Genomic DNA, 12,548 nt, shown 5'->3' with positions numbered 1-12,548 from the left:
CTGTGTGACTTGGGGCAAGTCTCTAAATTTCTCTGAGCTTTATTATTCCTACTAGAGATAATTCTGTGCTAAGAATCTTGTGAGAACTCTATGGTATGAATGTGTTAAGTTTCTTGTGTAATACCTGGACATGATAGAGTTAACCCTTGAACAATAGTGGGTTTGAAGTATGCAGGACATTTATATGAAGATCTTTTTCTTTTGTTTTTTCCTTCTTCTTTTTCTTTTTTTTACTTTTATAAAACCAAATTTTTGCTTCCTTTAAGTTCCTTTTTTTTTCAAATTTTTATTTAAATTCTAGTTAGTTAATATATAGTGTAATATTCAAGAGTAGAATTTAGTGATTCATCACTTACATACAACACCCAGTGCTCATCACAAGTGTCCTCCTTAATGTCCATCACCCATTTAGCCCATCCCCCCACCCACCTCCCCTTTAGCAACCCTCAGTGTCTTCTTTATAGTTAAGAGTCTCTAATGGTTTGCCTCCTTCTCTTTTTTTTTTTCACTTCCCCTATGTTCACCGTTTTGTTTCTTAAATTCCACATATGAGTGAAATCATATGGTATTTGTCTTTCTTTGACTGACTTATTTCACTTACTATGATATACTCTAATTCCATCCACATCATGGCAAATGACAAGATTTCATTCTTTTTTATGGCTGAGTAATATTCCATTGTATATCTATATCACATCTTCTCCATCCATCATCTGTTGATGGACATCTGGGCTCTTTCCATAGTTTGACCATTGTGGACATTGCTGCTATAAACATTGGGGTGTACGTGTTCCTTCAGATCACTGTATGTGTATCTTTGGGTAGTGCAGTTGGTAGTGCGGCTTTTTGAGGAACCTCCATACTGTTTTCCAGAGTGGCTGCACCAGCTTGCATTCCCAACAGCATAAGAGGGTTCCCTTTTCTCCACATCCTTGCCAGCATCCATCGTTTCCTGACTGTTAATTTTAGTCATTTTAACTGGTGGTGAGGTGGTATCTCATTGTAGTTTTGATTTGTATTTCCCTGATTATAAGTGATATTGAGCATCTTTTCATGTGTCTGTTGGCCATTTGGATGTCTTCCTTGGAAAAATGTCTGCTCATTTCTTCTGCCTATTTCTTAACTGAATTATTTGTTTTTTGGATGTTGAGTTTGGTAAGTTCTTCGTAGATTTTGGATATTAACCCTTTATCAGATAGGTCACTTGCAAATATCTCCTCCCATTCCATAAGCTGCCTTTTAGTTTTATTGATTGTTTCCTTTGCTTTGCAGAAGCTTTCTATCTTGATGAAGTCCCAGTAGTTCATTTTTGCTTTGGTTTCCTTTGCCATCAGAAATGTGTCTAATAAAAATCTGCTACAGCCAGTGTCAAAGAAGTTGCTGCCTGTGTTCTCTCTAGGATTTTGATGGTCTCACATTTAGGTCTTTCATCCGTTTTGAATTTATTTTTGTGTATGGTGTAAAAAAGTGATCTAGTTTCATTTATTGGTGCAATTGTAAATGGGATTGATTCCTTGACTTTCTGCTTCTTCATTTTTGGTATTTAGAAAGACAACAGATACCTGTGCATTGACTTTATACCCTGCAACTTTGCTGAATTCTTGTACCAGTTCTAACAACTTTTAGGTAGAGTCTTTTGGGTTTTCTGCAGAGTAACACGTTGTCTGTGAATAGTGAAAGTTTGATTTCTTCCTTGCCAGTTTGGATGTCTTTTATTTCTTTCTGTTGTCTGATTGGTGAGGCAAGAACTTCTAATACTATGTTAATGGACGTCCTTGTTTTGATCCTAACGTAGAGGAAAAGCTCTTAGTTTTTCCCCATTGAGGATGATATTAGCTGTTGGTCTTTCATATTTGGCCTTCATAATGTTGAGGTATGTTCCTTCTATCCCTACTTTGTTGAGGGTTTTAATCAAGAAAGGATGCTGTACTTTGTCAAATGCTTTTTCTGCATCTATTGAAAGGATCGTATGGTTCTTATCCTTGCTTTTTTTAATGTAGTGTATCGCATTGATTGATTTGCAGGTGTTGAACCAACCTTACAGTCCAGGAATAAATCCCACTTAATCACGATGAATGATTTTTTTAATTATTTAATTATTACTGTTGGATTCGATTTGCTAGTATCTTGAGAACTTTTGCATTCATGTTCATCAAGGATATTGGCCTGTAATTCTCCTTTTCGGTGGGGTTTTGTCTGGTTTTGGAATCAAGGTAACTCTGGGCCTGTTACATGAGTTTGGAAGTTTTCCTTCCATTTCTATTTTTTGGAACAGTTTGAGAAGAATAAGTATGAACTCTTCCTTAACTGTTAGGTAGAATTCCGCTGGGAAGCCAATTGGCCCTAGCCTTTTTTTTTTTTTTTTTTTAAGGATTTTATTTATTTATTTGAGAGAGAATGAGTGAGAGAGAGCATGAGAGAGGAGAAGGTCAGGGAGAAGCAGACTCCCCAAGGAGCTGGGAGCCCGATGTGGGACTCGATCCTGAAAGTCCAGGATCGTGACCTGAGCTGAAGGCAGTCGCCCAACCAACTGAGCCACCCAGGTGCCCTGGCCCTAGCCTTTTGTTTGTTGGGAGATTTTTGATTCCTGATTCAATTTCTCTGCTGGTCACAGTTTTTTTTGTTTTTTTTTTTGTTTGTTTGTTTGTTTGTCTAATAAATGCAGTATAGTACTTAAATGTACTTTGTCTTATAATTTCTTTTTTTTTTTCAAAGATTTTATTTATTTATTTGAGAGAGAGATCACAAGTAGGCAGAGAGGCAGGCAGAGAGAGAGGGGGAAGTAGACTCCCTGCCAAGCAGAGAGCCCAATGCAGGGCTCAATCCCAAGATTCCAACACCACAACCTGAGCCAAAGGCAGGGGCTTAACCAACTGAGCCACACAGGCGTCCCTGTCTTATAATTTTCTTAATGACATTTTCTTTTCTCTAGCTTACTTTTTACTATAAGATTACTGTATATAATACAGATAACAGGGGAAATATGTGTTAATTAACTGCTTATCAGTAAGGCTTCTGGGCAACAGTAGGCCATTAGTGGTTAAATTTTTGGAGGAGTCAAAAGTTAAACATGGATTTTTGACGATGAGGTGGGGATGGGGGGGGTTGGTGCCCCAGATCCCCGTGTTTAAGGGTCAACTACACTCAGTAAATGGCCATCAATGATTTGACAAAATAGCAGCACAGCAATAATACAGTGATGAGCCCCTCATTTTGAGCCTACCTTTTTCCCTCATCACCAGCTTCATTGGGCCTCCCATCTATCAGTTTCTACCTTCACTGAAATTCTTCCCCACTGAGACTAGGACTAAAACTCTTAGTGCTGGCTACCACCACCATAACTCCCTTTTTCCTATGATCAATGTATTAACCACACTTCTGTTTACTTCAGACCAGTGTGCACTGTGGGTATATAGAAGCAGTCTTAAACTCCAATCCATCATGTACCATCGCACCTCAAAACCATATTAAGTTTCATTTGAGATCTAGCTTTAACTTTCTACCTGATAATCTATTAGTAGTTATGAACTCATGCCTCAGGGCCTTTGAACATGCTGCTCCCTCTGCTAGAAACATGTCTTCACCTCTTCATTTGGCTAGTTCCTATTCCTCTTTCAGTTATTCGTATGTGCAGACATCCACTTAAACCTTATCCCAAGCCTAGGTGGGGGGGGGGGGGCTCCCTGCTACATGGGTCCATAGGCTCTGGTATTTTTTCCTATTACAGTATTTATTTCACTTTATTTAAATTACCTGTTCTGTTTAGCTTTCCTACTATATTCTGTTTGGGCAAGAAACTCAGTTTTTTCATTTTCTTTAAGATTTATTTATTTATTTGTCAGATAGAGGGGCGTGTGGGTGACTCAGTCAGTAGAGTGCCTGCCTTCGGCTCAGGTCATAATCCCAGGGTCCTGGGATCGAGCCTGCCTCAGGCTGTCTGCTCAGTGGGGAGACTGCTTCTCCCTCTCTCTCTGCCTGCCGCTCTGCCTACTTGTGCTTTCTATGTCTCTGTCAAATAAAAAAATAAAATCTCTTAAAAAAAGATTTTATTTATTTATTTGATGGAAAGGGGGAGAGAGATTGGGACAGGAAACAAGCAGAGGGAGCAACAGGCAGAGGGAAATGCAGGCTCTCAACTGAGCAGGGAGCCTGATGTGGAACTCCATCCCAGGGCCCTAGGATCATGACCTGAGCTGAACATAGACACTTAACCAACTGAGCCACCCAGGCGTGCTGAAACTCAGTGTTTTCATTCATCACTCTATTATTAGAGACTTAAACAATATCTGGCACACCCCTGTGTGTGCCAGGGTGTATATATATATACACACATAACCAGAAGTATGTGTGTTTGTGTTATTCTTTATTATCATTATTATTATTATTGTTATTATTATTATTATTCATTTCTTGAAAGAAAGAGAGCACACGCGCCCACACGGGAACAGGGTTGTAGGGAGGCAGGGGCAGAGAGAGAATCTTAAGCAGGCTCCATGCCCAGCACAGGCCCAACAGGGACTTGATCTCACAATCCTGAGACCATGACCTAAGCAGAAACCAAGAGTCTGACCCTTAACCAACTGAGCCACCTAGGTACCCCAAGTTTGTGCTATTCTTTTTTGTTTTTTTTTTACATTTTTTTAAAGATTTTATTTATTTATTTGACAGACAGAGATCACAAGTAGGCAGAGAGGCAGGCAGAGAGAGGGGGAAGCAGGCTCCCCGCTGAGCAGAGAGCCCGATGTGGGACTCGATCCCAGGATCCTGAGATCATGACCTGAGCCGAAGGCAGCGGCTTTAACCCACTGAGCCACCCAGGTGCCCCAGTGTGTGCTATTCTTAAAGGTGGTTGCTCTTTTGAACTTTGAAGTCCTGTTCTATTTTTCATCATTTCATTCATTGATTCATTCATTCATCGAATATTTAAGAACCTACCATGTGACGGACATTGTGAGGTAATAGTTTTAGAGCAGTGAATAAGACACACGAGGTCCCTTCTGTCATGGAGCTTGCACTCCAGCTAGGGGGAAGAGATAAAAGATAAATATATAATATGTCAGGTAATGGTTAAATGCCAGGAAGAAAAGTAGAGCAGAGTGAAGGCTACAGGCAAGGAGTAGGAGATAGTGTGGCCAGTACAAAGCCTTTGAAGGGCTTTGAAAAGCTGAACGATGTGATCTGACCCTCACAGGAGCCTAGCCAGCCTGAAGTAGGCCACTGAAGAGGGGAAGGTGGACGCAGAGAACAGCTCATGAATAAATCGGGCCCTGGGTGTGGTTCAGATGGGACCTGTTTGCTTTCAGAGAATGTGAAATTCGGGAATTGGCTTCAACGGACTGGATCAAGCCTTACTTGATCATTCTTTTATTACACTACTGGGTTCCATTTGCTAAAATTTTATTTAAAATTTTATTTTATTTTATTTACCTTTTATTTACTTGTAGAAGATTGGTCTATAGTTCACTTTTATAGTATTCACCTATTTAATTTTGATCAGCGTTATGCTTGTCTTATTAAATGAGTTGGCCAGCATCCCATCTATTTTTGATGTTTTGGAACATTTTGTATAGATTTTGGTGTATAAGATAGGTATGACCTATTCTTGGAGTTTTGGTTGAACTGGCCCATTATGCCTCCGGGCCTGGGACACTTTTCCAGGTAGATCATTAACCACTGTTCTAATCTATGACCTTGGATAGACTCAGGATCTCGAGGTTGAGCTAAGTTTGGTCTTTATAGTTTTAACTTGATTGGTATAAGCAATTATTATTGGGGGTTAGCTTTTTTCTTTTCTTTTTCATGGGGGGGATTAGCTTTCTTCATCCTTTCTTTCATGTTTATGTATTCCTTCTTTCTTTTTCTTGATCATTCTTGTTTCAGGATTGTCTGTCTTGACTTAAAAAAAAAACAAGAAACAAATTTTGGTTTTATTGACTCACTCTATTTTGGGGAGAGATTGCTTTAGAATAAAATGTGGAGGAAGTTTGATTCACTTTCTGCCTTTACCTTTATCAGTTCCTTTCCACTTCTTCCGCTGGGTTTATTTTTGCTGCTGTTTTACAAGCTTCTTGTATTGTAAGCTTAGTTTATTTTCAAACTTTTCTGTTTTCTAATAAATGCATCTAAGACTGTGCAATTTCCTGAGTTAGAGAAGTTTTAATATTAAGTGCTTTCATTCCTATTCAGTTTTAGAATAGTTCCTGATTTCCATTTATTTCTATTTAATCCATGATTATTTGTAAGTGTGTTATTTAAATTCCAATGGTAGTAATGCTTTGTCTTTTAATTTCTAATTTCATAAAAATACCTTTTTTTAAAAGATTTTATTTATTTATTTGACAGAGAGAGAGATCACAAGCAGGCAGGCAGAGAGGGGTGGGGGAAACAGGCTCCCCGCTGACCAAAAACCCCAATGCAGGGCTTGATCCCAGGACCTTGAGATCATGACCTGAGCCAAAGGCAGAGGCTTAACCCGCTAAGCCACTAAACATAGCTTTTTGTTACCAGGTATGAAAAATTTTCTGAGAGGAGCACTTGGGTGGCAGTCAGTTAAGTGTCTGATTCTAGTTTCAGTTCAGTTCATGATCTCAGGGTTGTGAGATCGAGCCCCATGTCAGGCTCCATGCGCGGAGCAGAGTCTGTTTGAGATTCTCTCCTTCTATCTCTACCCCCTCCCCCAACTCATGAGCTCACTCTCTCTCTAAAACTAAAAAAAAAAATTTTTTTTGAGAATTCCTTTGGGACCTGATATATGGTCATTATATTGTGAATCTTCCACAGTATTTGAAAATATGTATTCTCATTTGGGTACAAAGCCCTTTATGATTTTAATTGTTAAAAATGAAGGTCTATCTTGGGGCACCTGGGTGGCTCAGTCGTTGGGCATCGGCCTTTGGCTCAGGTCATGGTCCCGGGGTCCTGGGATCGAGTCCCACATCAGGCTCCCTGCTAGACGGGAAGCCTGCTTCTTCCTCTTCCACTCCCCCTGCTTGTGTTCTCTCTCTCGCTGTGTCTTTCTCTGTCAAACAAATAAATAAAAATCTAAAAAAAAAAAAAAAATGAAGTTCTATCTTAACCGCAGGAAACAAACTGGGGGTTGCTGGGGGGGGGATGGGAGGTATGGGGGGATGGAAGGATAGGGGGTTGCTGGGGGGGGGATGGGAGGTATGGGGGGATGGAAGGATAGGGTGGCTGGGTGATGGACACTGGGGGGGGATATGTTCTATGGTGGGTGCTGTGAATTGTGTAAGACTGACGATTCACAGACCTGTACCCCTGGGGCAAAAAATACATTATATGTTAATAAAAAAAAAAATAATAAAAAAATGAAGGTCGGGCGCCTGGGTGGCTCAGTGGGTTAAGCCGCTGCCTTCGGCTCAGGTCATGATCTCAGGGTCCTGGGATCGAGTCCCGCATCGGGCTCTCTGCTCGGCAGGGAGCCTGCTTCCCTCTCTCTCTCTCTGCCTGCCTCTCTGCCTACTTGTGATCTCTCTCTCTCTCTCTCTGTCAAATAAATAAATAAAATCTTTAAAAAAAAAAAAAATGAAGGTCTAGGGGCATCTGGGTGACTCAGTTAGTTGAGCATTCAACTCTTAATTTCCGCTCAGGTCGGGAGATGGAGCTGTACATGGGGCTCCATGCTCAGTGGAGAGTTTGGTTGGGATTCTCTCTCTCCTTGTACCCCTCCCTACCATGAGTGTTCTCTCTCTCTCTCTCTGAAATAAAGAAATAAATCTTAAAAAAAAAAAAAAAGAAGAAGAAGACCTAGGGCCTGGAGGCAGAATGGGGAAAAGGAATATCCTTCTCTAGAATTCAGTCAGAAGGGGGCCTCTAAGTAAGATACCTGAGGGGACCCCTCCACCATTCTGCCTCCCCCTCCTACAATCCAGTGCAGCTCACATCTTCAGAGGATATATTTAAGGTTGTTCAATTCAGATGATTTTACCAGTTAAGACCAGGTGACAAAAAAATATAAAGCTTTTTTTTCTGAAAATAAACTTTCCTTTCACCTTTACTGAGACTAGCCTCTTCTTTTTTTTTTTTTTTTTTTCAAGATTTTATTTATTTGTTTGACAGATCACAAGTAGGCAAAGAGGCAGGCAGAGAGAGAGGAGGAAGCAGGCTCCCCACAGAGCGGAGAGCCTGATGTGGGGCTTGATCCCAGGACCCTGAGATCATGACCTGAGCCAAAGGCAGAGGCTTGACCCACTGAGCCACCCAAGTGCCCCTATTTATTTATTTGAAAGAGAGAGTGATCGAGAGTGAGAGTGGGAGAGGGAGAAGGTGAGGGAGAGAAGAGAAACAGAGGGAGCGGCAGAGGGAAAGAGAGAAGCAGACTTCCCACTGAGCAGGAAGCCTGATGTGGGGCCTGTCCAGAGACTCCGGGATCATGACCTGAGCTGAAGGCTACACTTAACTGACTGAGCCTCCCAGGCACCCCTGAGGCTAGCCTCTTTGCCAGTAGCAAGCAAGCAGTACTAACACTAGATAATTCAATTCATTATTGGTTGGCTCATTTGTGAAAAATTTGTTCTTCAAATGGAAGGTAGTTAGAGGACGTAAGTGAATATAGAGTCTGCAAGTGCAGGTTGCATGAGAGCAGTGGATGAAATCTGTGGACTAGCTTTGTCAGAAGTTAAAGTACAAATCTGAATATTAGTGACCTAATTCAGAATAGGACACAGGGTTAAAACAAGGGTTCAAAATTTTAAAAGAGCCCTAAAACTCAGTCATTAAGATATCTTAATGTAATTTTTTTTAGTTAACATACAGTATAATATTAGTTTCCAGTGTACAATATAGTGATTCAACACTTCCACACGTCGCCTGGGTCTCATCACAACAAGTGCCTTCCTTAACCTCGTCACTTATTCTACCCATCCCCCCACCCACCTCCCTTCTGATAACCATCAGTTTGTTTTCTAGAGTTAAGAGTCTGTTTCTTGGTTTGCTTTTCTTTCTTTTTTACCCCTTTATTTATTTCTTAAATTCCACATGTGAGTCAAATCATATATTTGTCTTTCCCTAATTGATTTATTTCGCTTAACCTAGTACTCTCTAGCTCCATCCATGTCCTTCCAAATGGCAAGATTTCATTCTTTTTGATGGCTGAATAATATTCCATTGTATGTATATACACCACCTCTTTATCCATTCATCAATCAGTGGATACTTGGGCTGTTTCCATATCTTGGCTATTGCCATAAACACCAGGGTGCATGTATGCCTTTGAATTAGTATTTTCCTATTCTTTGGGTGAATATCCAGTAGGTTGATTGGTGGGTCAGAAGGTAATTCTATTTTTAACTTTTTGAGGAATCTCCATACTGTTTTCCACAATAGGTGTACCAGTTTGCATTCCCTCCAACAGTGTAAGAGGGTTCCCCTTTCTCCACATCCTAGCCAACACCTGTTGTTTCTTGTGTTGTTGCTTTTAGCCGTTCTGACTGGTGTGAAATGGCATCTCATAGTTTTGATTTGCATTTCCCTGATGAAGAGTGGTGTGAACATCTTTTGATGTGTCTGTTGGCTATCTGGATGTCTTCTTTGGAAAAATGTCTATTCATGTCTTCTGTTGCTTTTTAATTGGGTTATTCATTTTTGGGGTGTTGAATTTAAAGCTCTTTATCTATTTTGTATACTAACCCTTTATTAGATATGTCATTTGTAAATATCTTCTCTACTTTATAGTCTGCCTTTTAGTTTTGTTGATTATTTCCTTTGCTGTACAGAAGGAAACTTTTTTTTTATTATGATGTCTTCTCAATAGTTTACTTTTGCTTTTGTTTCCCTTGCCTCAGGAGACGTATCTAGAAAGAAGTTGCTATGATGGATGTCAAAGAAGTTACTATCTGTGTTATCGTCTGGGATTTTTATGGTTTTGGGTCTCACATGTAGATCTTTAGTCCATCTTGAATTTATTTTTGTTTGTGGTATAAGAAAGTGGCCCAGTTTCATTCTTTTACATATAGCTGTCCAGTTTTCCCAATACCGTTTGTGGAAAAGACTGTCTTTTTTTCCATTGGATATTCTTCCCCACTTTGTCAAAGATAATTGACCATACAATTGTGGGTTCATTTCTGGGTTTTCTTTTCTGTTCTGTTGATGTAGGCGTCTTTTTTTGTGTGTCATTACCATACTGTCTTGATGATTACAGCTTTGTAACAGAGCTTGAAATCCAGAATTGTGATGCCTCCAGCTTCGTTTTCTTTTCTAAGGTTGCTTTGGCTATGTAGAGTCTTTAGTGGTTCCATACACATTTTAGTGTTAGATTGTTTGTTCTAGCTCTGAAAATTACTGGTGGTATTTCGATACGGATTACATTAAATGTATAGATTGTCTTGGGTAGTATTGACATTTTAACCATATTTGTTCTTCCAATCCATGGGCATGGAAAGTTTTTCCAGTTCTTTGTGTTGTCTTCAGTTTCTTTCATCAATGTTTTATAGTTTTCAGAAGACAGATCTTTCACCTCTTTGGTTAGGTTTACTCCTAGGCATCTTGTTGTTTTGGGTGCCATTGTAAATGGGATTAATTCCTTAATTTCTCTTTCTGCTGTGTCATTATTGGTGCAATAGATTTTCTATGGTGATTTTGTATCTTGTGACTTTACCAAATTTGTTTATCAGTTCTAGCAGATTTTGGGCAGAGTCTTCGGGTTTTCAATTTACAGAATCATGTCATCTGCATATAGTGAAAGTTTTACTACTTCACTGCCTATTTGGATGCCTTTTGTTTCTTTTTGCTGTCTGATTGCCGTGACTAGGACTTCCTATGTTGAATAACGTGGTGATAGGGGACATCCCTGCCATGTTCCTGACTGTAGAGGAAAAGGTCTGTTTTTCCCTACTGAGGATGGTATTAGCTGTGGATTTTTCCTATATGACCTTTATTATATTGAAGTATGTTCCCTCTAAACCTACTTTGTTAAGGGTTTTTATCATGAATGGATGCTTTATCAAATGTTTTTTCTGTGTCTATTGAGAGGATCATATGGTTCTTATCCTTTCTTTTATTAACATGGTATATCATGTTGTTTGATTTGTGAATATTGAACCACATTTGCAACCCAGAAATAAATCCCAGTTGATCATGGTGAATGATTTTTTTAAGTGTATTGTTGGATTCACTTTGCAAATATGTTATTGAGAATTTCTGCATCTATGTTCATCAGGGATGTTGGCCTGTAGCTCTCCTTTTTTAGTGGTGTCTTTACCTGATTTTAGTATCAGGGTTCATTCTTGGTTCATGGAATGAATGTGGAAATTTTCCTTTTTTTTTTTTTTTTTTTTTTGGAGTAGTTTGAGAAGAATGGTTTTAACTCCTTGTTTGTTTTTGTTTTTCTTTTTTTTTAGAGAGAGAGAGAGAAAAGTGCATATGCACATGCAAGCAAGGGGGGAAAGGCAAAAGGAGAGGAAGAGAGAGTAATTTTTTTTTAAAAATTTATGTATTTTTTTAAAAGATTTTATTTATTTATTTGACAGACAGAGATCACAAGTAGGCAAAGAGGCAGGCAGGGGGTGGGGGAAGCAGGCTCCCCGCAAAGCGGAGAGTCTGATGCGGGGCTCGATCCCAGGACCCTGAGACCATGACCTGAGCTGAAGGCAGAGGCTTTTACCCACTGAGCCACCCAGGCACCCCAAAGATTTATGTATTTTAGAGAGAGGGCATGCACAAGTGGGAGAGTTATATAATTCATACTTGAATTCTGACTGTATAACATCCCAAGCTTCTGTTTCATTTGTAATAATGAGCTAATAATACTTAAAATACTTATCCCATAAGGGTTTTGTAACGACTAAACAAGATAACACAAAGTACTTATGCCTGATTCGCAGAGGCAGAATCAGCTTTTGTGGAGCATGAAGCTTTTTATATATATACTTTGGAAGATCCTTTTTATGAAAAGTAATAAAAAGTGAGAAATACAAAATGACATGGTAATGTCACAAGAAGTGTCGTGTCCCAGAATCTGAGTTCAAGGGCAGTTTCAAGTGGTCTGGGAGGACAATGCTTCCAGGTGGGTCAGCCTCACGGTGGAGAATGGGTCTGGCTCTTCCCCAGCATCTGCTGAATGGTTTTGGTGCAAGACCCATCTCGCCGTGGTGCTGCAGTCTAGCTTCAGTAGTATGTGGGGCAGAGAGGCCGTTTTTTGTTTATTTTGTTTTTTTAAAGATTTTATTTATTTATTTGACAAAGATGACAAGCAGGCAGAGAGGCAGGCAGAGAGAGAGGGGGGAAGCAGGCTCCCTGTTGAGCAGAGAGCCCGATGCGGGGCTTGATCCCAGGACCCTGGGATCATGACCTGAGCTGAAGGCAGAGGCTTTAACCCACTGAGCCACCCAGGCGCCCCGAGAGGCCGGTTTTTTAAATGTATTTTTCTTTTTTTTTTTTTTTTAGGATTTTATTTATTTATTTCAGAGGGAGAAAATAAATCATAAATGATCATTTTTTAAGAGCACAAAAGGAAAATATTTGTAAAAATCTGTCACACTTATGTACCAACTACAATACTTTTTTCCAACAGTATTTTGACTACATTCCCTTTA

Source organism: Meles meles, chromosome 2, assembly GCF_922984935.1.
Source record: "Meles meles chromosome 2, mMelMel3.1 paternal haplotype, whole genome shotgun sequence".
NCBI classification, from domain to species: Eukaryota; Metazoa; Chordata; class Mammalia; order Carnivora; family Mustelidae; genus Meles; species Meles meles.
Note: the sequence above shows the minus strand (reverse complement) of the source record.